The sequence below is a fragment of the Ambystoma mexicanum genome, chromosome 3q, assembly GCF_040938575.1.
Source record: "Ambystoma mexicanum isolate Mex_15411 chromosome 3q, UKY_AmexF1_1, whole genome shotgun sequence".
NCBI lineage: Eukaryota > Metazoa > Chordata > Amphibia > Caudata > Ambystomatidae > Ambystoma > Ambystoma mexicanum.
Window position 1 is genome coordinate 126,192,439 of NC_090926.1, and position 27,406 is coordinate 126,219,844.

Consider the following 27,406-nt stretch of genomic DNA (forward strand, 5'->3'; position numbering starts at 1 on the left):
GGAGGGGGAGTAGTGCAGGAGTTGGGTACCCCCAAAGGTGGGGCGGGCAAGTGCTGGGAGGGCCATGGGAAAAGGGGGGATGAGTTCAGTGGACAGAGAGGACCAACTTGGGCTCGTCCGGTGGATAGAGCCCCAGGGAAAGTGTTGACAAAGGATGCTGGGGGACTGGTAGGTGGTGGTCTGGGCCCTGTATGACTCTGAAGGGACCAGGATCCAGTCGCAGCAGCAGAGGGATAGTTAGCAAGGCAGGTGGAGCGGGAAGGAAGAGGAGAAACGAAAGTCTTGAGAAGTTTCTGGAACTTAAGAAGATCCGGCTCTAGTCTGAGGGGGAGGGAGGCTGTTCCAGAGGGAGGAGCCAGTTGAGTAAAGGGATCTTCCACCCACTCTTTGCTTGGAGAAGTGTTTGACCTGCAGAGAGTTGGAGCCAGAAGACCGAATGACTCTGGCTGGGAGGTATTTAGGGAGGGAAAGCTGAATGAGGAAGACCCTCTAATGCTGAAAACCTTAATGGACTATTGTCAACTGTTTGTTCCCCCTTGTAGAGGAAGTAATAAAATCTCTTCCCATATTCTTTAGGTCAAACACCCATTTATGACCCAGACACACAAAGCTCCAACAAAACCATTTTTGCTTCTGATATACCTTTATGTGAAAGTGTTCTCTCATGTAAAACCCCTGAGAAAATCTATCAGAATGCTCTATGTCCAATGACATCTATGGACTCCAGCTCCCATAATCGCTGCAGTTCTGAGATGAGGAAGATGAAGGAGTTTGTCCAAGGTAATAGGAGCTCAAAGCTTAATGTGCGGACTAGTTGTTTTACTGAATCACCTGTGCGTGGGACATTTAAAGATGGCAAACGCAATACGGAGGGTGGCAGTGCAGGAGAAGACGTTCGCTCCTGGCTTTCGAATGCGAGAGACATGTACTGGTGTGCCAGAGAAGAGGAATCCATCGAGGCAGAAGGAGAAACGCTGTGCACAGCAGGAAGAGCCGTGGAGATGCATGGAGCCGCAAGAGAGTTCCTGGGTGCTCAGCAGCATGAAGAGGTAGTGTTCTTCAGCCCAGGACCTGAGAAAAAGCAGGCATGTGACTGCAAAGCCACGAAGGAAGCAGGAAGGACGTCTGCATGATCCAGAGTGGTAAGTGAGCGGCAGAGCCACCCAGCTGAAGCGTGAGCAGGACCAGAGATAGTGGAGAGAACCAGTGAGTCCACCCGAAGCAAGTGGTGGCTCTGGGGCATTCCGGCAACCACACCAACAGCAATTTTAATGTAATGAAATTGATAATACACAGAATACATGAGGTTTGTTTGAATAAAGAAAAGGCAAAGCACAGATTCAAACCCCAATGAGATATGGATGCATGAGATGCATGTGTGGGGCAAATCTTGAACAACCATTACTGCAGAAACGTATACCGAGCCAAAAGTGGTATATGCAGTTTTGGTATTACACAGGAACTGGGAAACTCATATGAGGTCCTGGCAAAAGAGGGATACCAGGCAAGTGAAATAACAAGATAAATCCTAGTAGGAGAGTACATCATGCAGTTGGAATTGCACAAAGAATCCTAGGAGGGGAGTATACCAGGAGAGTTGCAAAGCTACAAGTAATACTAAAAGAGGAACAGTGTTTGCTAGACAAGAGAGGTTCTTGTATTAAAGAAAGGTTGTTGCAGAACTTGTTGCATAACAGGAACCAAGTGAATCCAAGAGAGAAACAAAAAGGAACTGTTAGTAAAAAAGACATTGCCATCCATTTCGAAACCAGGGAAAGGGAACTATGCTCTGGGTCCAAGGTCTTTCACCTTGGAGAACGTTTTTGTTGGAGTTATTCTAATCTTCAGTTGTGAACACTTTTTTTGCCAATATCAGCTTGAAGACATTTACTTGCACACTTTGTTTTGTTTGTAGTGTGAGGGTCAGGATAGATTGTTTTGGACACAAGGACGGCTTTTCAGTTATTGGCATCCTGACACACAGATCCTTAGTGTTTGTGTTTAGGTAGGGAAACTCCTTTTTAGCATATGGTCAGAGAGGCATTTTCCCAATCCATTTTTATTTATTTAAAAAGTGTTTAACCAAAAGCATGTCAACTTTGTTTCCAGCTTTCATTTCTGACCCCTCACAATACCCTCAAACAACAAAACACAAAATTCTAGTAACAATATTCATCCAACGTGCCCCCAACAACACATAGCGTACACAGTTACCCCTACAGTGCATGCATCAAAACATACACTCAAGCCAGAAAATGCATAATTGCAGGAACAACATTCAGCCAACATTAACACACTATTCCAGTAACAATATACAGACAGCATTAGCATAACCACAGACAGAATTGGCACTATCCTCAACTGTGCACACATTCCAAACATACTCTTCACCCCCACAGCTTACACATTCCAACACTCAAGCAAGAAAAGACATCATTAGAGGTCCAATATTCAGCCAACATTAGTATTACGACACACAGCATATGCACTATCACCCACTACGTACACATTACAACATATACACAAACCCCAATGCGTATGCATTCCAACATACACGCAGACAAAACACATTCCAGTAATGTTATTCTGTGGACATTACCAAAACCACACATAGCATACACACTTGCCCCCATAGCGTACACATCAAACACATAATTCCAAGAACAATATTTAAAACATACTTCTAACTCCACAGTGTACACATTCCAACATACACTCATGCAAGAAAAGACATAATTACAGGAACAACATTCAGCCAACATTATCATAACCATGAACACCATACACACTATCCCCCACTGTGTACTCATTACAACATACTTAACCCCCATAGCGTACACATTCCAACACACTCGAGCAACAAAACACATAATTCCAGGAACAATATTTAGTCAACATTAGCATAACCACACACAGGATACGCAAGGAAATACATAATTTAGCCAAGGAAACACATAATTTATTAACTGAAAAGTATATGCTAAAAAAACAAAAGTAAAGGAACACATTAATTTGAAACATAATGTAGGCCTTCAAAAATATTTTCCAAAAATAAACTATTCCCCTCATTCATTAAATATACTCCATGCATCCGAAAAATAAATTTGTCAATATGACTTAATGTTTTTGTAAAAAATAAAATGTAGTCAATGTCCAACTGAAAATGTATATATAGACCTATTTAAAGTTGTGTGAGCATGATACATTTTTTGGTGATTTGAACTTCACCGCATCGACACTTTACATGCTGCCAAACACAAAAACATAATTTCTGTTGATGGAAATAATCCTTCTAGGCGTAGCCGATCCGTTTTAATGTTGAAACAAATTTCAGTTCCTCTTTTGTAGCCAAGATCGTTACCAGCAGCGCGGATTAAAATACAATCAGGCAGCTTAACACTGTCACAGTAAACAAAAAGTTTGCCATTTGCTACATTGACAAGTAAGCCATTCCAACTTGATATCACCAAATGGTGAAGCAGTTAGCACTTGCCGCATGTAATGCTCCAGTCTATGGACCCAGGAATCTCCAACAATTAACACTGTTTTTACCTACATTGGAAAAGAAGTTTTAAATAACCACACACACATTAAAAATACGTATAAAAACGCCTACGTAATGCAATAATAATCACGTACATAAAAATATAAATACAGGCATGGTAAACATAAATCACAATAATTTGCATGCCTAACATACAATACACACAATTCCAGCTACAAACATTGTGCGCACTTGCACACTGTACTAACGATGCACCTATACCTATAATTACGTGACTTGAAAAATGCATCAACACGACGTGTGTAATGCTAAATGCACTTACATTGTGGATATTGACAAATATTTATGTACCAAACTTTCGCAACTCAAGATTGACAAATTCACATAATACATACACTACACTTTTGCTTACAAACTTACCAAGGGTTACATTTTCAGAAAAATGCTCAGTGAAATTGTTCAATAAAAACACAACTTCTTTAACAAACAGTGTGTGCAAATAATAACCAACTGTGCATGCGTAATGTACATCAACCAATCAACATACAGAAGCACTCCGCCATACTTGCGTTACAACAAACGCGCATTTAGACAATGCCCAAACCTGCAGCTTATTCGACCGTACCTCTTAATAATATAAATCACTTCAATTGAAGACCGTAACCAGTAGGATGCAAAGTAATTACCATTTAAAAACTTGTCATTTTGCGATTTTATATTTAAAACAAATTATGTATAACTTCTTCATTGCAGCATATTTGAAAATATCAACAACCACTCTTTTCGAGCCTTCATAGGAGCAAGGTTAGTAAATAACTTTTTACATATTCTGCTTTTATTATTGACTGCAACTATTGTTTAAACGTGAACATTGTCAATAATAAAACCTACACTTTTACTTATTTCATAATGTCATATAACAATCAGGCACAAGTATATAATTAATATCACCATCTACAAAATTACAATACGCATATAGGTACTACCATTCTATATATACTACTAGATAGAAAATGCTAATACAAATGTAAGCCGTAGCATCTAATGTCCTCAATACAAATGCAGCCACTTTCGTACTGATGATAGTACTATATACAAAATATAGCGTAGTATTAACCCTTTCAATGCGGAGATACCTTGTCCTTTTAAGTACTTCAGCTTGTGCGACCTATGCAGCGCAGTGATCACACAAACTTGAAATCTGACCCCCGGCTATATGAGGAGGAGGTTGGATTTCATTCAGTTTCACGTCAGCACCCGTAATGCACGCTAATGTGAGACTGTTTGTTATTTCACACACCACAGCCATTTTGGCATTGGCATGTGAAGGAGAAGGTACGTTTCTCCCTCAATCTATCTCTGACATTTTCATGCCGTTTTGATTAAGGGAGGTACCGTTGGAAAGGGGTGACTCTCCCCTTTCCAACAAAACCTATCCCTAAGCATTGCTGTACGCGGATCGCTCAATCTGCCCCCAACAATGGCACTAGATCAACAGGGATGCCTTTTCTGAGTGGGGAAGCATATAAGCGGCCATCTCCCCTGTTGACTCAAAACGCAAGGGCAAATCTGCTTTATTATTTTTTTCTTTTTTCATTTATAGTGATTTTACTGGGGGGGAGTGGTGGGGATTTTATAATATGAGAGTAGGACTGGGAGTAATGTAAGGGAATGTGTGGGTGGTCTCTGGGAGGAGTGTGGGGATATTTTAGTAAAACACTTGGTATGGTGTGGTGCTCATTTCCTCTGCATTCTATTGTGACAGAGGAAATGAGCACCATACCAAGTGTGCATTGCATACTTAGAAGGAATGAACATTTACATTACTAGTGCAGACATGTTGGGCAAATGGGTGGTAATTCATATCACTGGGGGGCGGCTGTAAGTGCAAACTGATGTGTGCCAGTAATATAGGATCCTGGCTGCTTTGAATGAAAACAAAGTGCATTTTGGGAAGATAAGAATGACTACCACTTTGGGAAACATGTTTGTGGTAGTAATACAAATGTTTATTCCTTCTGAGCATGCAATGCCCACTTGGTATGGTGCTCATTTTCTTTGATGAGCAGCGTTTGCTGATTCAAATGTCCTTGATTAGCAAGCAAACCCATTTGATTAGCAATGTTGTACTCATATTTGTAATGTCACCAGATGTTATTTGTACCCATGAAATAGAATGAACAACAATTCAGTGGTTTGTGTACCGCTGAAAACATTAGTGAGATGAGATGAGTCTTGCAAATTCTTTAAAATGTTGCTAGACCTGCAGGTCAAATAACTTAGTTTACCTACTCAACCTAAGAGAAATGCACTTGACCCATGGCAACAGATGATGACATAGTTACATGCATTTTATTTTAAACTATGCATGTCACCACAAACCCACTTTGATTGGTGCACTGCACCAACCAGAGGCTAGCCAAGCACAGTGAAACTTTTATTTGACATTTAATGCAAAGTAAATATTAAATAAAGGTTTCAAACATCCACCGCAAATGGTACTCTCCTTTCATAAAATCTACTTGACTATGCGAGTGCGCAAAAAGACTTTCTGAGTCCTGAATGAGTGTCTATAAAATGTAAATTATTAGCTCATGAATGGACACAACCAAATAGATATTAAAAAAGGCTCTGAAAACAGTTTGGCCAGCTCTCTCTTGCCGGTGCTAATATAAGCGACCTCTGGAGGTTAACTACGGTGTATGGTAGTGCATTAGGTCTGTAGATTTACAGACAGGATGGAATTATTGATGACTACTTTGCCTAAACATCTAGTTAGCTTTGTCGATTCATTATGTAAGAGGAAAGAAAGTATAAGACTAAGCTGAGTGGATGGCATAGCAAACAGCGGACTGGGCAAACTAGGTGGAATATTGTAGTTTGCGGCCATTTCGATTTCCAGGTAGCTGGTGTAAAGCAACAGGGTGATAAGAGAGAATATCAAGGAGGAAGGGCTCATCTCATGGGTTTAGCACCAGTAGGCCAGATGGATGCAACCAGCAGGCTACAGAACAAGCTTTTCCAGCAAAAGCATTTGGCCATGTGATTATTTCGATTTTTATTAAAGTGTTCACTCGTCAATAGGATGCACCTTCCCCAACAAAAGAACATTTAGTTGACACTATGAGATTCAGATGCACTAACCTAAACTTTACTGTAAAGCATGTAGTCAATGCAGTGTTTTACAGTAGCAATACTGTAATTATGCATTATAACAACTTACATTTTTAGGAATTGAAAATAAAATAAAGTTCACACATACTGATCTTAGCCAGACAGGATACAGTTAGCTTAATAAAGGTATCTTTCTGGTTACTTCTGGTTTGCAATTATTTGAAAAGGAAACCTCTTGCATAACACTCCCACACAGGCCTTTGGAGTGGAGAAGATTATTACTGTTGCACTCTCACTCCATTGTCCCCTTTGAACTGCAGTGAACAGAGAAAAGAGGGTATAGAGAGCCATGAGGGCAAGAGAGGGATGCAGGGCAAGATATGCTTTCATTGAACAGGGGAACTTAAATAGCTAGCTTTCCTACACAAGTGTCAATTTAATTAGCAAACTGACAGAATTGCAAAGCAAATTGCTATGCAACACTGCTTATTTTATGCCTTGATGTATGTCTCATGCTTGTGCAAAAAACAAAGTGCCTTTTGGGAACAAAAGAATGACCACCAATTTATGAAACATGTATGTGCCAGTAATTCAAACGTTCATTCTTTCTGAGCATGCAATGCACACTTGCTATGGTGCTCGTTTCCTCTGTGGTTGCATTGAGGACATACTTAATTTTTCCCAGATGTTAAATGGGTCCTGTGGCATGATGATAGGAGGGTGTCTAGATCTGTTTGTTGGCAGTGAGTCTCTGACTTGTTAGGGACTGGATTGTACTTTTTTGGGTGGAATCTCAATCTATTCAATATATCAGTGCCGCCTACTTTTTTTCCAAAGCATCACAGCATCTTGTAGCTTATTTCCTCTTGCTGGCCCGCGTGGCCGTTCGGTGCTCCTGACCTCCCACCTCCAGCCACTGCCCTCTGTCAAGGAGCAGGAGGTTATGTGAAAAGGGTGCCAACAATTTTCTTGAAGGGGCCTGCCATGAAGTTTCCTAATCTTCACTTTCTGCCTGCAGTGCCTTTTCACCTCACCCAATTAGATAAACACAGCAATGTTGTTTCTCGCCTGCATTTGCCACCCACCTGCGCCCCATGGGGGAGTGAAAGATGTTCTTCAGGGTGGGTGACTTTGGATTAACATAAATGAAAGTGTGGGCTCCATCCTCTTCTCAACACATGTATTTGTCATATGTATAGGTAACATATTGCTTAGATCTTTTGTTCTTTGTTCTAGGTGAAGGTGTGCTATTGCAGTCCAACCACTTGTAAGCAGTGAGCTATACTTTTGTATTTCAGGTGAGTGCCCACACATTAGTACTACTTTTTATTTAGTGTGCTAAGAGTAGATGATATTTTAGAGGGATGCTACATTTTCTAAGCAGATTTGGGTCAATTTGTAATTGTGTGATATTGGTCTATTTCATTGAGTTACTTGGTGTTTCAGTCGTTAACTATTTTTAGAACAGTAAACGTTTAGATCAGTGCATTTGTCATGGCTTCACATCAGATATCTGGTGAGGAGGCTCTCAACTTATTGTTGCAGTCCGACTCGGAGCTAGGCACAGAACCAGAAGCATAATCTGAAACAGAATCTGCTTCTGAGGGTGAGCATGAAGTAGATTTGGGAAGTGAGTTTTCTTTTGAGGCTAGTTCAAGCTCCTCATCTAATGAGGAAGGGAACCAAGGGGTACATGCACCTTGTGTGGCACTTCCCACAAAAAGTTCACCTGCAAGGTTTAGGGGACATGCAGGACATGCAAAGAATATGCCAGTTCATCACAGGCTGGGTCTGACTAGGTGGCTCCAGCAATGGCTCTGCCTGTTGTGTCACCTTTCACTGGAGTATCAGGGTGCACACAAAATACAGATGGTTTTGATCCTATTGACTTTTTCAACCTTTTTGTGGATGATGGGTTAATTTCAGATATGGTTGAGCAAACCAATCTGTAAACTGAACAGTTAGTGAGGGCACGGGGTGCCAATCTGAAACTCCATCGAGAGCACACCTTTGGTTTCCAACTACAGGTGTTGAGCTGAAAATATTTGGGGTCTCACTCTGCTTGTGGCAATAGTGTGGAAGCCGTCTATCTCACTATGCTGGCAGGGACGTTATTTGGGAGTCACTGGGGGTCACAGCTGTGACCCAAAGCCGTTATCTTGTGACCTCTGGTCATCACATCCATCCTCCTCCAATAATAACGGTTCTGAATGGGGGCGCGGCTAATAGAAAACGAGGCACGGCACTTGCACGATGCGCAGGCAGCACTGCACAGAGGACTCACTTTCTCCATTTTGTCCTGTCCTAGAAGGCCAGCAGCAGCTGCAGTCCATGTGTGAAAAAGATGGCGGGCCGGCGAGTCGGCAACCATCAGCGTGACGTGAGCGTTCATGTAAGTATCTGATCTGGTTGAGAGGGAGGTTCGGGTCTGGCTGGGTGGACATTTTTCGGCCCTGCCTGGGTCAAGGGTCTCCTAGAGACGAGTAGTCACGTCATATCTGAGTGCTGCCATATTGCCTCAGCACCGGATACGGTCTGTGCTGGCCTTTCTAAGCAGTACTTTTCTTCTGTATTAATTTGGTCGGGAGGGGAGGGCTACTTTATTTTCTCTGCTTCACTTGGCGGCCCGACTGTACTTCCTTTCCATACTTATGGATGAGTTTTGAGAGCCTGATCATGCCTAGGAAAGGGACTGGAATATATTCTGACCCGAAGAGGTTTTTTAATGAGTTTACCTACTTTTGAAACAGTAAAGATACAAACTTCAAGTTAGTTGATGCAAATTCAGGGTGTTCCCTTTACATTTTCTTGGAACCAAAGAAAATTGTTTCCGCTGAATAAGTCAGCTTGATGACCATAAACACTGTGTTGTAATTTAGTTGTCGACACAACTGTGTTTCGGCCAAAAGGACAAACTTTCGACACTTTCTGTGTTCTCAAAGATTTCAGAAAACAGGACCATCTTTGAGCAGTTGCAGGGCATCCAGCCTTTTCCGTGACTTCTGTGGGAGGTAAATAAACATGATGAAATTTATTGAAAATGGATAGCATATCTTAATGCTCTGTAGTCCTGTTGAAATAATAGGGCGGACCCACATAAAAAAGGGATTTGGGTTCATATGCTTCCCGTGGTAACACAGACCTTGAAACACTGATAATGACGCTACATATCATGATGCATTCTTGTATGCAATGCATGTCACATTACAGTGATATCGTAACCATATTTTACTTATTATACTGAGGGATGATGCTATGTGCCATCACTTCCAGGGGTCAAATGACATTACACCACTTCCTGTGATGTCGCATGGGGGTGAGGTCAAATGACATCGCTTGCAGTGATGTCGTTGGGAGGTCAAGGATCCTGTGATGTCACTTCCGCTACCCCAGTCATTTTGGTGAAATGAGGTTCCTGTACACTGGTCTACTTAAGCTTCATTGGCAAGCCCTTTTTCCAGCAATGATGAACAGAGGTTGTTTCCTAGCACTGCAATGTATGCTGCATTTCAATGATAACTCTGCAGCATTACCAAGAACTGATCCAGATTGTTATAGGCTATTCATAATTCTGCCATTACTGAAGCACTTTGCATAGTGATTTTCTGAGGTGTACGTTCCTAGCCAAAACATATCCATTGATGGATATTTGGTACGCCTATAAGATGAGAGTCTACACTGGAAAAGATTGTAGCATAAACCCTATGGGCTGATCAGCCCATTTAGGGATAAGGCAGAAGATTGTGTGCGACCTTGCCACATCATTGTTCCATAAGGGTCATAATGAAAGTATTTCCCTTGTCACTGTGAACGGGGAGGCTCAGCGAGTGTTGAAGTCCAACTGTATTCTGGACTACACAGGTACATAAGGGGGGAGCGAGCAGACAAAATAGACCAATCACTTGAGCCATACCATGCCATACCAGCACTTAAGTCTTGCATGTGGTACAAGAAGATGGCAGTGCACATTATGCATGTAGCTACATACAATGCAAATGTTGTATATCGTGCAGCTGCTCCATAAAAGAAACAGGCATTTTTGAAGTTGGAAAACGCAGTTGTAAATTCACTGACCATTGTGCATGTACCAACGCCTTACTTTGCAGAAGTAGAGGATGTAGCTAGATTGCATGAAGGACACTTTGCTGATTATGTTCCTGTCACACCCGGGAAGACACAACCATACATAAGATGTAAGGTGTGTACAAAACAAGAAAAGAGGATGGATACTCAGTTGTACTGTCCCCAATGCCCTTCCAAGCCAGCCCTCTGCCAACTGCCTTGCTTTGCTCTATTCATCATACAAACCAAAGTATTGGGAGATCAAGGGATTTCCTGGAATGCCCATCTTTCCTACAAAGTGACCCATATCCTCTCCTTTCATGCCTCACCCAATAAAGTTGTTTCTTGGAAAAGACAGAACACCATTCAGGCTCCCTCCACTTGAGGCGTATCTTGGAAAGGAACACCAGACAGGCTCCCTCCACTTGAGGTGTACCTTGGAAAAGATGGGAACGCCATTCCGGTCCCTCCACTGAAGGCGTGTTTCAATATACGGAAATGCCAGATTGGCTACCTCCCTTTGAGGGCCAAGTGAAACGAAAATGGGAAATGGACACCATGTATACAGCAGTAGTGTGTTGTCTAACTTGTACCACACTGCACTGCATTGTTTTTTCTTTTACTTTAGCAAAAGTCATGTTTGTGTGACTGGAATGTCTTGTTTTAGAATGACTGAGATGTGATTGGTGTGTGAGTGAGGTAAAGCTGAGCTACCCATGCAGATATGATTGCTGAAAATGCACATTTTCATCACTGTAGACATGGTTAGCATGTTAGTGGATGTGTATTAAGTGTGTGTATGTTTGCAGCTATGGTTGGTTTGACATGACTGTTGAATGCAGGCACAGTTGATATGAGTACATGAAGTTGGTGTGAAAGACATCACCTGGCGACGAGGTTGTCATGTGAGCGGATGTCCATTTGCTATGAGTGTGCCGATGTGGGTGGTGCAACATGACTTTTGAATGCAGGCACAGTTCATATGCGAGTACATGAAGTTGATGTGAACGACATCACATGGAGACAAGGTTCCCATGTGAGCAAATGTCCAGCTGCTATGAGTGTGCCGATATGGGTGCTATGCAGCTGGTAATTTGGTAGTGGTGCGACTGCTAAAATGGATGGTTAGTGACTGCAGACACAAAAGCTGTATGAATGGCCACTAAACATTTGGTGCCTTGGCCTCGTTTTTGAAGACAAAGATTGGGGTGACATAACCCACTATCATAAGAAGGTCTCCAGGAACGCCCGTTTACAGCTCATTCAATTGTATATCACCAATAGAGCGTACCTCACACCGGAAGCCATATCTGGGAGCTGGAACCCAGTCATGGCTCAAATGCAGTGAAACCAGGGCAGGAATGACTCGCATGTTCTGGGGCTGCCCAGTAATCGGGGAGTTCTGGTCACAAGTGAGGGACAAAGTGGCTGTCGCAGACATCGTAGTTGAGGTGGACGAGCCTACGGCCTTCATCCTTGCCAAATACAGGCGAAACAGGAAGAACAAACCCCTATCCAAGCTCACTGACCTTATTTACATTACAGCCGAAAGACGTATTGCCATGGGGTGGAAAAGCCCCAGGGGTCCACATATGCCCCTATGGTGGGGTGACCTCAAGAAGTGGATCATAGCTGAAACCGCGGCATGGGAAACGGCTATTCATGTGCAAAGACTAGATTCCAGCGAGGAGCTACACCGCTGGGTGGCCCTGACGGTGCCCTTGCTCCACCCTGAGGCGGATGATACGGAGCAGAGTGGAGGGAGTTGCCCGGATACGGGCACAAACTATAGAGGAACAGTGAACTAACCGTGGTCTTGGGGGGAGGGGGGAGAGGGTGGGGTGGGGTTTTGGGTTGTTTTCTTGATATGCTTAACCAATCGCCTATGATGCCTTTTTTAATTTGTTGTTTACTTCTTGTTACGAAACCAATAAAAATATAAAAAAAACAAAAAAACATTTGGTGCCTTGACAGAGCCTTTACTGCTCATAGTACCTTTTTTCTTGTGCTAAAACCACCCATGGATGGGTGACCTGTTGCACTAAGCACTATGTCTATGAGGAGAGTGAGCTAAGATCCCTGTGAGATGGCTTGAAGAAGAAAAAAGGGGCATCAGTGGCCAATGCACTGTGATTCTAGTCTTCCTAGAGCACTTGGCATACTGATGATTTATTCTTGTCTGCCCAGTTGAGCACACCCGTGAATGTGAGGTTTGGTTTTCATCGGGACATATGTGGGAACCGGGGAGGTTAGGACATGCATTGTTGCCACGTGTTTTGGTGGTTTCCCAGTGGCAAATATGTGAAAATAGTATATTTTTGGTCCTTTGCAACTTTGCAGTGCATTCTGGGTAAGACATTCTAGTGCAATTCATGCAAGTGATGTCTCTTTGGATTCCCACAGGTATCCTCTTTTTAGAAATGCAGGTGGTTCCCTCTTATCCTCTTTGGATTGTCCACAGATCCAAATAGAGTACATATTTGTTCTTCCTACACCGTTTGGTGTACCAGTGTGTTAGCCTTTCCCAATTGTCGCTAGGTCAGTGCATCCACACATGTGAGGTACCTTTATCATCTGGACACCTGTGGGAACCTGGGAAGGTAGGACATGCATTGTTGCTCATGTGTTTTGGTGGTTTTCCAGTGGCAAATGTGTGAAAATAGTGTATTTCTGGTGACATTTGCAACTTTGCAGCGCATTCTGGCTAAGACATTCTACCACTATTCACACAAGTGATGCCTCTTTGGATCCTCACGGGTGTGTTCTATTCAGCAATTCATGGGGCTCCCTGTTTTCCTTGGTGACTGTGACACCCCAAGCCCAAATCTGTGGGTTTTCCACAAAGCCAAGTATAGTATGGATTTGGTCTTCCCAGGGAGTTTGGCTGTACCAGTGGTTTATCCTTTTCCCTTTGTGCCCAGGTCAGTGCACCCACACGTGTGAGGCTCAGTTTTCATTGGGACACCTGTGGGAATGTGGCAAGGTAGGACATGTGTTGTTGCCCGCGTGTTTCAGTGGTTTCCTGGTCGCAAATATCTTATAATTGTGTTACTCATACGTCCCGTCCCCTTTCGTCCATCCTTATGTGGGTCCCCAGCGTGGGGACGGTACCGGAACCTTTTGGCAGTGAAAAATATGAGCTTCCCCTTTAAATTTAGGATAGCACACAGGGGGTGCAGCACCAGCCGTAGGCACACCCACTAGGCCCCACCCTTCGGCACCTCACCTCAGTCCCTTTTTCCACTCAGACGCTAACGGACCTAGCAGCTTACGCTGACCTCTTCATGAGCTTCGTGTGTTCCCTGTGCTATTTTTCTATTTACATCTTAATGTCTCGCCTTCCCTGGAGAATGTCGGTCACGGGAGGCTTCTCCGAGTGCACCTTGTGCGACCAGTCCTTCCCAGCGTCGGATCCCCATGCACTTTGCTTCGAGTGGATGGGATCGATCACTTTTGGGACGCATGTGTAGCATGCGGGGCCCTTACTCCGTATTCTCTCAAGAACTCTTTCCCACTGGAGGGATATTTTCAACACTCTGCCACCCATACATCTGAAGGATTTCGTATGTGTCTCATCGCAGCACGACATGGTTAGTCACCTCTTCAATAAACCACCCAAGCACAGTGATTCCTTCCCAGGGCCACCGTCTGGGAGGGGCCTTTTGGGCTTTTCTACCAGAGGTAGGCCCGAGGCCATGAAGGCTACCGGCGTACGTACTGAGGGGGTCAGGCCCTACCGGGTCTTCCTCTGAGGGGCTCCCTAGCTCTGAGGCTGCACCGGGTACGAGGGGCTTGCAGGCTCTAGCTTGAAAAAGAGGGCAGAGGCATCTTCATTGAACGCATCGACTACCAGTGCTTGCACCGAGGGTGGAGCCCCTACCGCAGCCATCTCCAAGGTCGAGGGTCAGGGCCAGAGGAATACTAATCGTTCGACTCAGGGTACTACACCTTCCAGAGTCCAGTCTGAGGTCCCTCAGGCTCCGGCTGGGCCATCCCATTTGGAGTCCCCAAGCATTCCTCAGCTGCTGTCACGCAACCCCAAAATTGCAGCCAAGCATGTGGCACACCTTCTAGGACGGACTTGGCCCAAGAGGACAGGATCTTACACAGTCTACCCAGGTAATCTTCCAAGACCGTAGTGGAACCATAAAGGCTGGATTTGGGCCCTGATCTTCGTACCCAGGTGCCACGATCTCCCTCGTTGGAGTGGGCCACAAAGGGGGACTTCAGCCCCTTCCATGCTGGGGGTAGGCAAACCTGAGTCAATTGGCCGCCACAAGGGTACCAGTTCACTAGTCAGCCATGGGGTTACCCTGTTCACGTCCCCACGGGGGCGGAGCCTTCCAGGCTGTCTAGTGGACCAGAGGTTCAGGATCATCCACGTGCTCCCAGTGCTTCAGAGGGCTAGGCCACTCGGCTGAGCCAGGCGGTGTTTGAGGACCGCTTTTTCGAGCTCTTTCTACCGCTCATTAAATCACAACAAATGGCGTGCTACCTTAAGGACCTTATCCAGAACATGGTGCCTCATATGCTGCCTCCCAGACCTCCCCCACTGAGCCCCCCACCACATCCGGGGGCTGCCCCAGTCCCAGTTCCTGTGGTCTTGCCGCAGCTGCTGGCCTGCATGCCTCCAACACAGGCTCCCATGGCCCCTCCGCTTCTGGTGCTCCCACCGGCCCTGTTGCCACAGGCTCCGGCCATCCAGGACACAAGTCCTCAGGGAGTCTTGCCAGGTGATCAGCGGGATGACGTCCCTCTCATGCCCATGACGACATTGACAATGACTTTGACAAGTCTAAAGCCTCTGCCTTGGTTAGGGCATTCCATGATCGGCTTGAAGGGCTAGCAGACTATTTAGGCCACCTTAACCAGATCAGGCTCAGCAAGAGCCGGGGGTGTTGGCCAAGGTTTTGTCTCTGAAATCCGCCAGCAGGTCCGGCATCCCCCTTCAAAAGTATATCCTTTCAGTCGCCCTGAAGGTCTGAGACAAGCCGGGTTTCAATTCACAACTTAATTAGTGGCTTGATGGTTGTTTTAGGCAGATGGAGAAGGATCCGCTGCTGCTCTCTGCGCACCCCCAGCTGCATTCGTCGGTGTTGGTGGCGGCCTCTTTATAGTCTAAGCCTTCTGGTTCCTCATCTTCTGTGACCAGCTTTCTCTTCAAGGAGGACACATTGCTAGAGCCATTTGGCAGGAAGGTAAACCTTAATTCTGGGCTACACCTTCGGCAAGCAAACGTGGATGCATTGCTCTAAGCCACTAATTGGAAGCTGTGGAGGGAGGCCAGTGATTTTCTCCCTGATCTCCCATCAGAGAGGCACGCCGCCTTCAAGACGGGCCTCGCGGAGGCCCTCCTCCACAAGACCTGATGGAGTCTGCCATCTCCCATATTGACACAGCCAGCAGCGACATGTGTGTAGGGGTACAGATGTAGGGGACCGCATGGATGCACGCCACCAGTTTGTCCGAGGACATTCAGGCTTGGATTCTGGACCTCTTCTTTGAGGGCTCAGATATGTTTCACTCGTCGACAGATGACGAGCTGACAAAGAAAAAGACTTTGACCCAGACCGCAAAGTCCTTTCCCATTGTAACTACGACCAGGCAGAAATCCTTTCCCCAGAGCCAAGGCAGTACTGACCATAAGCCTCTGCCATTCAGGGGATTTCGGGGCTTACAGGAGAGGAAAACCTGGCAGCCCTACAGGTTGCCCAGAGCACATCACCGAAAGCAGCAACGCACAACCAGGCGGGCATGAGGGTAGTCCTGGATCTTTTTCCTCAGTCTGTCCCTACCCCTGGAATGCTTCAAGATGATTATGACCGCACAGATTGCAGAGCCACTATGTGCACGAGACTGGATGTGTACCCTAGACCTAAAAGATGCATATCTCCACGTCCCCATCTTTTGATGGCACACAGTTTCTGCGGTTCACTATCATGTCGCACCATTTTCAGTTCAAGTTTTCACCAAGTTTATGACAATGGTGGCGAGCCTCCTCAGGCTGGAGGGCCTTTTCCTGTATCCTTACCTGGACGACTAGCTGGTTCAGTTCCCCGGAAAGGGCCCTCCAGTTGTGCCAGAGGCTGGCGGATGTGCTCTTTCAGTTTGCTTTTTTGCTCAAACAGAACACGTCCCAGCGAATCCCCTCTGTCCCTACAGTTCCTGGGGATCAGGTGGGGTGGGATACAGTAGCTTAGGTTTTCCCTACTCCCAGGCAGCTGGCGGCAGTCCGCAAAGCAGTGCACCACTTCCTTCACAATTCCTCAAAATCAGCGTGGTGGTTTCAGCACCTGATGGGCCTATTGGGCTTGCACACCAAGACATTGCTGTCCAGTTCCCATTTGTAAGTGTTGGATCTGTGAGGAACCGGAGGGCGTCCTCACTTATTTTCCCCTGGATACTCCTCTCAAGTGGCCAGGGAAAGACCATTGCTTTTGGATCCCGGCCCTAGTGGTGGATTTGAGATGGAGGATCACCTGCGTGGAGGGAACTTGGGGAGAGGACATCCTTAGGTGAGACATGGTATCCCCTTTTCCCTTTTCACAATGAACCCTCTATCCCTAAAGCCTTTGTAGGGTACTGTCAGCCCTTTCTCCTTTCCTCCTTCCAAACTGTCCCTCAGAAACACCTTAGTACTGGGACGAGGAAGAGACCAACTAGGAAGACACATCCTCATTTGACTGATACACATATCAGAGACAAAACAGAGTTATAAATGCCCCTTTTATTAAATCGGAAAGTTCCAAGCACCACTCTGGTACTCAGACGAAGAAGAGGGCTATGGAGGCATACTGGTGGAACAACCACGCATGTCCGCCTAATGGAGCTCTCCATAGTCAGGCAATTGAACACATTGACCCACACCTAGGGTCACTTAACACACCTGATGTATATAAAATGCCTGCCGCATTGAGAGAGAGTGAACTGGCTGGAGAGGGAGAGCAGGCCGGAGAGACGAAATCTGGAGCAGTGTTGTGCAGGAGAAAGATGCTGGAGCCGTGGTCGGCTGTGAGATGGTCTGGAGATCCTGTTACCCTCCTGAGCGGGTCTGCCTCATAGAAGCTGTGGAACTCCCCTTGACCCCAACCACCAACACGGGAAACCAGGAGAACGAGCATTGCTCTCTGTGCAGGTTGCAAGGGAGAGATGGTGTCTGCGGAAGCCGGGAAGCTGAAGAAGCCTGGAGAAGCCTGTCGCGAAGGATGCCAAGCAGAAGGAAGCTGCAGTGTGCGACCAGTGAGTGTAAAGCAGGGATACACTCATATCGGGGTGCTCCAGTAACGCATAACAGTCTTTTTTGAATGCTGAATGTACTGAAAGTAATTGTAGGTACTGTTAAATGCCACACACAGTAAAAAGCAAGTTGAATACTCATGAATGGAGTGAAAGCAAAGTATTACATGTGGCAGATATTACAGAGTGTATTCCATGAAACGAGTGGGGCAAGTTCAAGAGAATACCAAGAAGGGTATGGCAGGCTAAGAGGAAACCTGTGGTGGTAAGAGCCAGAGGAACACAGAAAAGTATAACAAAGTGCATGGTGGCTAAGCAAATCACGGTGCAGTGTCTGAAGAGTGTGACACTGGCGAATCAATGAAACATCACTGTCAGATTTAAGCAGTGGCTAATTGTTGATGGTAACAGTAAGAAGGGGAATTTGTTACATGACCTGCAATGGGTGGACTGTGTGTCCAACAACTGCGCCTAGAAAAAGCCAATTAAAGTATACAAAAAGATGCTTGTGTTTTGCAACACCCTTATATGGGAATTTATTTGAAGTTAAGAAAGTGAACTGTCTTAAGTAAACTGGTACAAAGTATTGATATTAAAGGAACTGTTGCGTTTGAAAGCTGGAAGATTTGAACTCTTGGGGAAGGGAACCCTGAACTGGGAATGTCCCAAGGAACTGTTATTGTGAAAGCTGGAAGTATTTAACTCTTGGGGAAGGGAATTCTGATATTTTGTGAACTGTTATGAACTTGGCGAAGGGGAATCTGATCATAAGCCAAGAGCTGGAAGAAGCTCTGAACCTTCCTTTGAACACTATTATTTTGATGCTTGACATCCCCACACATTGTATACAGTTAGTTGTGAGGGCAAGTATAGGTTTTAGACACAGACAGACATTTGATTTTGACTTCCTGACACAGACTAACCTTAGTGATTTTAGGTAGGGAAATCCCACCTTAGCATAGGGCAAGTTAGACCTTACGCCATCCTACATTTTAAGTTAAATGAAACATTTTGAGATCAAAGTTGAGTCTGTTGTCTGTGTCTACTCCATGATGCTGTCACAGAGCCCAGCCGACTCAACCTGTCTGCTTCTGCATTGCTGTCCCCCAGAAGATGAACCGCTCTGATCCAGATGCCCTGAAACAGGGCCCTTTCTCAGATCGAGACCGCATCCATGCAGAGTGCCCTTGACCTGGTTCCCCCCTGCTTGTTCAGATAGAACACTGTTGTCAAATTGCCGGTCCTGACAAGCACTGATCTGCTCCCTATCAGGGGGAGAAAGGACCAGAGCGCCAAACTTACTGCCTTGAACTCCGGATGATTGATGTGAGAATTGACATCCATCTGGACCACGAGCTGTGAATGGAATACGCTGCTAACGTCACCCACTATCCCTGGAGGGACGAGTCCGTGGTCACTACCAGAGAGGGCTCCGGAGGAGCAAACAGAGAACCCCCCGCCACATTGATGTTGAGGAGCCACCATTGTAGGTCCTGGTGGACTGGGAACTTGATTCCTGATACCATGAAGCCACCAAGTGTAGCTTGAGCCACCTCATCTTGAGCCGTGATTCATGCAAGTGATGCCTCTTTGGATTCCCTTGGGTGTCTTCCTATCACTTTTGGCATCGGCCAGTGCACCCCACACATGTGAGGTACCATTTTCACAGGACACTTGTGGAAAAGTGCTCAGGCAAACATTATTTTGTTCCCCGTCCGTTTCTGTGTTTTCCCTATGGCTAATGCATCAACATATTGTATTTTTCCAACTTTTCCTATTTGCTGTGCATTCTGTGTAAAAAAATCTTCTGCGATCAACAAAAGCAAGATGTATTTGGGTTCTCTGGGTTTCTCCTTTCCAAAACTGCATGGGTTTCCCACCTTTCCTTGATGGTTGTGATGCCAGAGCCCTCAATGCATGTGCTTGCCTCAAATCCAAATATGCTCTTCCCTGAGCATATCCATGCTGGTAGTTTAGCCCCTTTGGCTCAGGCCAGTGGACCCACACATGTGAGGTACCATTTTTATCTGGACTCCTGTGGCAACGTGAGAAGGTAGGTCATGCACTGTTTGCTGAACATTTCAGTGTTTTCCCAGTAGCAAATATCTCAAAATACTGTATTTTTCCTACTTTTTTGCATTTTCTGTGCATGCTTGGTAGGAAATGCAAGCTGGGTGTATTTAAATTCCCAAATGTGTTTTCTTTTGTGGGATTAATGCCCCAACCCTAAATCTGTGGGCTGCCCACAAGGCCCCAAGCTTTTGCCATACCCGTGATTTAGCCATTTCCTTTTAGGCCATGAACAGTGCACCCACACATGTGAGGTACCGTTTTTATCGAGACACCCGTGCGAATTTGCAGACGGTAGAACATTTGTTGTTTCTCTTGGTTGTGATAACATTTTCATACATTTCCTACTGTGCTTTGTAACACCACCATTTAATTTCCCAAATGTGCCCTACATCCAGTTGCTGCTTTGGGCACTGCATGCTTTTGTGACCTGCGCAGATCACCTATCCGTCAAAAGGGCAGCCTGTGTTCTTTCAAAAAATGTATGCTTGGCATTCTTCACCACATTGGTTTTTGTTATTTTCAAATGCCAAGTAGGTTACTTTGGCTGTCAGCCAAAATATGTGATTTCGTAACTAGAAGAGCCGGGGGGATGTAGCGGTGCATTGCTTTTCTGAATATTCATGGAAGCCATTACCTTACAAGTGCAAACAAGTCCAACACATAACTTTTCCCTTGCATGTTTGCCATTTCCTGGCAAATTACGGGAATTATGGGTAAATGGCTCTGCCTGATCTGCGCAAATGATCCCTTCCTGAACTTGGAATTTTGTCTGCTTTTCAGAACTCTATACCTTTCTGTGTTCCCATTCAGGTTTGCTATCCTTCTCTTCCATTGTGTGCACAAATGTCCTATTTTAAAAAAGGGAAACATCACCTACCTCTCACAAAACGGTTTTTGTTTCCACTTAATCTGTTCTTGAAATCTTGGAAAATGTGGAAATCGGAACTGCAAACCTTTTGTTCATAGCTCTTACAGGAAAAAAAACAGACTTTTTTGTATATCATTTTATTGACATTTTATGAAAAAAACACATTTTGTCACGTTTTTGTTATTTTCTTACACTCCATGAATCCTTGGGTGCAAGTTTGGTCAGGATATCAATTGTAACAAAAAATTTACAAAGGATTGAATGCCAACATAATGAAATATCCAAGAAAGTGCTCAGAAGTGGGAGGGAAATCCGTCAGCAGTTAAGGGGCTAATAGCCCTATGAACAAAATGTAAATACGAATGTAGGTACTAGCGTACTATAAATATTACTATATAGAAATATGAATACAAATGTAAGCAGTAGCATCTAATGTCATCAATATGCATGTAGCCACTTGCATACTCATGATAGCACGAATATACTAAATGTCAATACAAATGTAGTGTAAGCGATCAAGAGAAAGGCTCGGACAAAGTAACATGTTTCTATATAAAATAGGACTTTTATTGTCAGATAATAATAAGAGGAGTTGGAGAAATCCTACCTATCCCTAGGTCTATGAGAGGTTTTTCTGCCTCAACAAAATGAACATCTATGTCGGGATGTTCAACCAAAGAGCGTCCTCTGTCCTGTGTACAAAACCCTTACATGCTAAACTCAATATAATGTTTATAACGGGATTTCTGTGAGCTATGCACTTGTAGCTATCTTTCAAGGTTCCCAACATAAATGTTCTAAGGTGCAGTAAGGAAAAGGAATTAAAGTTCCATGAAAGGAAGGGGTCCTCCCTTCCCCTATGTTTCTTCTGGTCTCTCACTGTTTGCCTGGTACTTCTGGAAATAGGTCAAATAATGTTTCACTGTTCCAAAGGGGCTCTTCCCCTACATTTCTTTCTTTCTATACTATTTCACTTCACAGTTTCAAGGGGGACGACATCCCCCACCAGTTTCCTCACTTGTTATGCTTGCACAGTTTTAAGGAAAGTAACTCTTTCCCTTTATTCCTTCCACTTTCACCAGTTAACACTTTGACGTTCAAGTTTACTACAGGGGGATGAGTCTTCTCTTGAGTCTCCTTTAAACACACAATTCTTTTGAATATTCAGTTGATCCTACTCTGTATCTCAATTAGCCTTAAAGAGGTATGTTTCCTCCCTTTTCCATTGGTTCTTCCTCTTCGTACCCGTGGTATACTCTCCTGCCAGGGCATTGCTGATCCTTCAAAGGGGTATGATTCTTCCCTTTTTTATTCATTATCACTGTTCCACAATTCCAGGTATACTTCTCTTCTCACTCCTGGTTTACTGTCCTGCCAGGATATCACAACTTTGTTACATCCAGTTGCTGCTTTGGGCACTGCATACTTTTGTGACCTGCGCAGATCACCTATCCGTCAAAAGGTCAGCCTGTGTTCTTTCAGGTGCAGGTCCCAGACTCATTGTTTAACTGGTTTACTAGCCTGCCAGGGCTTTTCCGTTCTCCGCTCACACTCCCTTTCATCCAGGAAATAATGCTTTTCCAATATTGGGTCACCAACACTTTCTTAACAAAGTTCACATTTGTATCAACTCCTCTTTTCAAGTATTGGGTCACCGACCCTTTATTAACACTGTTCGTATTCTTGTCAATTCCTCCAGTTACTTTAATTGGGCTCTCTTGTGCTGTTAATGTTATGCAGCATTCACTCTCAAGCGCTGTGGTAACCCATTCGTTCTACCTGGGATTGCCGGGCGGCTTTGGCGTTCCTCGTGTCTTTCCGTCTTCTTCCCTTTCATTTCAGTGACTGTGAGTGCGTCCTGTTAGCCGTTTGGCTCTGCTTTCCCTTCCTCTGCTGATGATGGCTCCAGCTGATTGTAGCAATACATTGGCAAGCTTCTCTTGACCCGGTCTCTCTGCATGCTATTCTCGCCAGCCTGCATTCTGCTTTCCATAGTCTGCTCGCCTACGGCATCCCAATCAGCGCCAGCATAAGCTGCATTCAGCTGCAGTCTCTGCCTCTCTCTCGTATTCGGTTCAACTGTGTGTGTTTTTTCTTTTGCTTACCGCTTCTGGTCATCCTCATTGCTCCATCCCTCTTTCTCGTCTCAGTACTAAAAAAGGTGGCAGGGGAGATTAATAAGGTTGTTGGCTAAGAAAACCTGGGAATTCTTCATCTACGTCACAATAAGCCATACAGGCATGCTGGAAAGGCACATGGGTGTCTTTAAAAATTACAGTTGAAGAATTATTTTTATTCAGTATTTTCCTGCCTCCCTGGAGTTTCTACTCCCCGATGTGGTCCTCCCACAGATACCCACCCGAGGGTCAGAGTCAGGTAGCTTCTGCCTTTTCCTGGCCATGTAAGAGAAGCTTCCTTCCAGAAAATCAGTGACTATGTTGGTAGATTCGTCACAGTAGGCACTAGCGTAGTGTTCATAGCATTATGTATAAAATTTTTATAAGAATGTAGGCTGTCTGATGAATCACAGGACCTCGTTGCTGCTCCCCAGATGGGAGCCCTTCTTTGTGAGGCTAGGGAGATGAGCCCGCTATGTGATAATCCCCCTAGGGGTGGCAGCAAGTTGGACCTCACATGGAGAGACTCCCCGCTTGAGGGCAAGGACTCCAGTACATTAAGGAATACTCAAACTCACTTTCATATGAGTCCCTCATACCATCAAGGCCTCAGACAAATCAGCCTGAAGAAACCACTGTTTGCTAATGTAATGTTATCACAGCACACACCTTGAAGCCAAATATGCTAAGAAGAAGAAGAAGAGTAAAGAAGGCATAAAGATTGCTAAATGGTTAGAAACCAACCATACTCGGAAGAAGAACAAGCAAGTAATGAAGAGTACTCTAGTGAAAGGAAAAAAATACTATGATCTGACATTAGGGAGGACTATGTTAGTGAAAGTTAAAAGGGAAGATGGACTAGCATCCGGAGAACCTGAAGCCCGGAAGTTTCAAACATGCAAGAAAGAAGAAGCAGCTGAAAGCCGGGGGATCCTCAGTCGAAAGGATTCAGCCAACCAGCAAGAGAAGAAAGCACGGAAACGGCAGGAAGTTGTGCCATGCATGCGAGCTAAGAAGAAGGAATGGTGTGACCCAGCAGCGATGGACCGTGCGGTTTTTGAACTACACAGAGACTGCTGAAGGAATTGCTCAGCCGATCCGCGAGAGCACACACAATGAAGGAGTGAACGATGACCCAGTGACAAAGTCCCATTCAAAAGGAGGTAACTGGGAGAGCGGAAGACCCTGGGCGAAGGGCGAACACTATAATTGCAATAACTGGAAAGGTTACAGTTACGAAGATGAATGTAACAAGTGTATTAATCATACTCGTCCCAGCACTAAGAAGAGTGAAGACAAACACTGGGCCAATCATACTTGTCGCAGTACTGAAAAGAATTCAGATAATCACTGGGCCAATCATACTCGTTCCAGTACTAAGAAGAGTTTCGATAGCGACTGGGCTAATCGTATTTGTCCCAACAGCAAGACAAGCGAAGAGCACTTAGGGACTCGGCCTTATCATCCCAGAAACAGTATAATAGCCAAGAGGAGTGAATGGACATAGATAACGATTTGGACATAGGGCGGACTCTTGCTTTGGACCTAACTGTTGTAGAGGAGCAGGTGGACACCTTCTCCCTGGTCACTGCCCCCTTAGCACCATCCCATTGGAATGACAGACCAAGAGCCACAATTGGGAACCCAATGCATGAATCCTTGCAATATTCCTGTACCATGTCGAGTATATGAGAGACGATGTGCATTCAGGCCACCATTTAGACTGTACCCACTAGCTGACATAGTGGAGGAATACTACCAAGGAGGATGCCCCTTGCCAAGCTGTCAAAATGCAGCCATGAACAGAATGGATGTACATAAAAACGAAGTCTGATGACAGCAAAAGAATGTCATAAAGAAGATATAAGAACCTATGCTGAAATGATATGAAAATACTTAAGAATTGCAATGTAACTGGAGCACTAAGAGAAACATGTACCCAGTGACACAGTAATCATGAACACAAAGAAAAATGAGGTGACTCACTGGTCAATAACTGTAAATGCACCTTAGTGCAAGGTAGAAAGAACATAATGAAACTTGCTTATAGATGTATATATTCAACATTTAGGATGCCTACTAGAAGAAGATGGATGACGGCTTATGTCAATCAACCCAGCTACCTCAAAATATGAGCCCAGGATCATGAAGTGAAAAGACGATGAAGAGGCAGTTTTTCCCTTGCAAAATAAAGGAGTACATTGGCCTGGGACCAGGGATGCTATTACAAGAGATGTAGGTAAATTACAAAGGGAGTCCAATGAGCAGATCATATGCCTAGGACATGTTTCTCAAGATTAGGAGGAACAAGTACATTTACAGATGCCACGTATTGGACAATTAAAAGGATATATAAAATTTATATGGGATAGAGTGAGAAAGTCTTGAAAGGCCAAGAGGAGAAACTGCACCCAGTATAATGGAATCAAATAGTGTTAAATACACTGTCGAAATGGACACATTTCATGGTCTCTTAATACGTGATGAAGAGCTCGCAAACAAGGGCTATTCATTAGGCTTGAAACTAAGATAATGGGTTGCCTACACTCCCTTGAATGTTCCGGGACAGTGCAGGCTGGCAAGGTTGATATTCAAACAGAGGACACTGGTATGAGGCCTACCGATGAGAGAGGGTAGACTAATTGGGAAAACAAGGGGAGATCTTATGTATCTCAAAGTACCTGGGGTTTGTTTCCATGTACATGCTGCTAGCGAGCCAAATGTCCAAGGTTGGATATGGTTTGCCAACCATTCAGAAAAGCCTGCCATACACCTTTACATACAATGTTGTAAATTACTATTCCACTACCATATTCTCTGCTTTAATCAGTATACTAAGTATGTAGACGTAGCTCAAGGCGTGTCCTACAGACAAGGGGCCGCCAATGAGAGACTAACACTCATGCATTCTATATGTAGACATGTTCCCCTAATCCAATCCCACCCCTCGGTAGGTTTTTGTAATATGCCATGTAGGATGAAGTCAAAGATGACGCATCTAGCATTATATAAACTAAGTATAATCAAGAGCACACTGTGAACCTGCATACATCGATTTGATGAATGACTGTTAACCCTGCTTTCCTTCATTGAGATAAAAGCAGTATTTTACCATCTTCTTTGAGTCTGTCCGGTTATTTGGTCTAAGACATTTTATTGTTAATTCCATCTAGCACAAAGACGCTTCTAGGTGCTAGAGCACACTGTTGACGATGAGCACCCTAGTTAATTTTGTGTTAGGCAGGGAAACCCCATAGAATAGGGATAGAAAGGCCTTTTCCTTTGAATAAAGAAACATATTTGAAATGCCTCCATTGGGTCCATCTCCTTCTTTGACTACCACAATAGAAAATAGTAATACAAATGTGAGCAGTCGCATCTAATGTCCTTACAATTATAATGTACAAGTGTGTACAGTAAACAGTTGAACAGGACAATATGCTTCAAATACTGCATAGCTTCAACAAAATTGTTATAGTTCAAAAGCTGCATAAATAATAATACGCAGGTACCTACTAGCTTATTCATTAATAGCACTATAGCTAACATGTAAATATCACTCTAGGCACTAGCGTACTATACATACCAATGTATACAATATGTTAATATGAATGTAAGCAGCAGCATTAAATATCCTCAAAATTAAAACATTCAGCTGTATACAGTAAACAGTACATTTTATGTTGTAACATGTCTTCTTTACTATAGTGAAACATCAAGAGAAGATGATAAAGGTACATACTAATGTAGGCACTAGCGTACCATAAATAGTACTAGATAGAAAATGTTAATACAAATGCAAGCAGTAGCATCTAATGACCTTACAAATATAATCTACAGGTGTGTACAGTAAACAGTTGGACAAGTCAATACTCTTGTTATGCTGCATAGCTTCAATAAATGTGTCCACAACATTCACGTGTTTCTAATGCTAAATAAATAATACATATAAAGCGACTAGCATACTGTAAATGGTACAATATATCAAATTTCAATAGGACTAGGCACTAGTATACTACACATTCTACTAGCACATTTACTATTTTAACAACATGTCTTCTTTTGTATATGCGAAACATCAGCATATAAACAAAAGAAGATAAGAAGAGGACAAAAAACACAAACATCAGAAAGCTTGTAAGTATATTTTATTATAAAAACATTCACAAAATGTGTGTATTTCACAAATAACACAAACACCATTGTATATTAAACCTAAACATTTATAAATGCATTCAAAAACAAAAAACCCTTTTATCCTTTATGGGCAAGGCAGCCTTTGATAAATAATGGTTGTGCTTCCCAAATGCATGTAAATATCCCTATTAAACTCACCACTCCATTTTTCAGCAATGTTAAATTGATCCTTATTTATCTTATCTGGGGTGGGAAAACACCCTGCATCAAGTGGGAAACTCTGGTACTTCCATA

At 44.0% G+C, this 27,406-nt stretch overlaps 1 long non-coding RNA gene across 1 annotated transcript in view; it reads left to right on the forward strand.

Annotated features, from left to right (window-relative positions):
- Positions 1-8,925: 8,925 nt before the first annotated feature.
- Positions 8,926-27,406, forward strand: part of LOC138582205 (uncharacterized) — a 57,734-nt gene continuing 39,253 nt past the window's right edge. Inside the window, exon 1 of the long non-coding RNA XR_011304978.1 lies at positions 8,926-9,011. This is a non-coding gene — a long non-coding RNA (uncharacterized lncRNA). The remainder of the gene's footprint in view (positions 9,012-27,406) is intronic.